The sequence below is a fragment of the Amphiprion ocellaris genome, chromosome 18 (genome assembly GCF_022539595.1).
Source record: "Amphiprion ocellaris isolate individual 3 ecotype Okinawa chromosome 18, ASM2253959v1, whole genome shotgun sequence".
Lineage (NCBI taxonomy): Eukaryota > Metazoa > Chordata > Actinopteri > Pomacentridae > Amphiprion > Amphiprion ocellaris.
Genome location: NC_072783.1, coordinates 33,058,949 through 33,060,690, shown reverse-complemented (window position 1 = coordinate 33,060,690; position 1,742 = coordinate 33,058,949).

Below are 1,742 nucleotides of genomic sequence, written 5' to 3'. Positions count from 1 at the left end.
CGTCCACATCCGGACACCGCAGAGCGACTTCCTCCACCTTCATGTCTGCTGCACCGGCTGTCAGTGGATGTGAGCCTTCCTGCGAAACAAACTATTGAGCTTATTTAAACATTAGCTCCTTTTCCTTTAGCTTTTCACTTAGTAATTCTGCAACAAGTGCAAAGTAATGAGAGCTAGTGAGCACTCATGTAGGACTCAAGGTCAGTGGCTGAACCAGATGATTTTTTTACAGGTTTGGCCCGGCTGAGACCATTAACCCTCCTGTTGTCTTCATTTACGGGCACCAACAAATATTGCCTCCTTGTCTGAAAAAAATTCAGCAAAATAATTCCTCAAATTTATGAAAATTTGCAAAATCTTCAGGAAGAAAATTCCAATAATTCCCTAAAAGCTTCCCTTAAAAATTTTATTAAAAAAAAAAAAAAAAAAAAATCTCCCAAATTCGGCAAGAAAATTCTTGTCAATATTTTCAAAAAATGAGTAAAAATCTTCCAAAAATGAATAAAAATACCTAAAGTGATTACATTCATATCAGTAATACTTCTAATAATTTCTTAAGAACATTGACCAAAAAAAAAAAACCCAAATCCAGCAAAATTCGCTGGATTTTGGTTAATTGTTTTAACAGTTCTTATTTTCCACCAAAAATGTTCAAAAATTTCCCAAAAGTGTCAAAAATGTGGACACAAGGGTTAAAGGCCCCATATGGTGAAAATCCCTGTTTGTTGTGTTTTTTGGTGCACAAGAGCAGCTGCCTCGCAATCTGACAGATTTATTTACTTTCATTGGCTGCTTCTGCTAACTCTAAAGTGTCTCAACCACAAGCAAAGCTCACCAAATGTCTTGTTGTTGGCTGCCTAAGTGAACCCAGTAATCTTCACGCACTCCCAGCATCTGACAAACTGAAGACCCAGTGGATTGCTTTTGTTACTGACTTGATATTATTGATTATTTATTAATTTTGTCACCACAACATTAGGAAAAATCCTAATAATGGCATACTCTGAGGCTAGTGTGGCTAATGTTACCATTAGCTTCAGTTGTATGCCCACAGATCAGAGCTCTGGAAACCATAAAGGGGCATCCAGAGATGGTGGAGACCTGAAGACCAGTTTAAAACCTCTGAACAAAGACTAGGTGGGTTACTGTGTTTTAATGGTTGTGCTTCAGTGCAACCTAAACTCAATCAGTGTTTTTATCTGTTTGCTTCCCTCCTACTCCCTGTGCTCACATATACAGCATTTTAATAGCTTATTTACCTTTTTGTGTTCCAGTCTCTTAGACAATGGAACTAGTATGAAATAATGATTGAAACTCAGCCCATATAGGATAAGAAGCCTCATATGTATATCAATGACTTTCAGTCATCTTGCCTAGATTTTTGATAAATTATGCATATCAGCATCACACACAAAATAATGTTTTTATAACTAACCAGCCAAATCAGACGTGCTGCATCTGATCTCCAGAAGGACTTGGAATCTTGTGCTTTCGGTGTGAAATTGTGCTTCTCGACCACGATTGCAAAGTGAGGCAGACAATTCTATCTCCTCTGAGGCCGCTGCAGCACATCTCCTAAACCTGTTGAGATTCGTGAAATATTTCCCCACGTCTGTGCCGTCTCAGGTCGGGGGAAATAAAGACGAATCTGTGCTGTCCAGAGCTGGGGGTCGACCGGGGAGTGCTGCTGATGGTTATTTCTGGAGGGTATATCAGCAAGCATCCCCTCTTGTGCTTGAGAG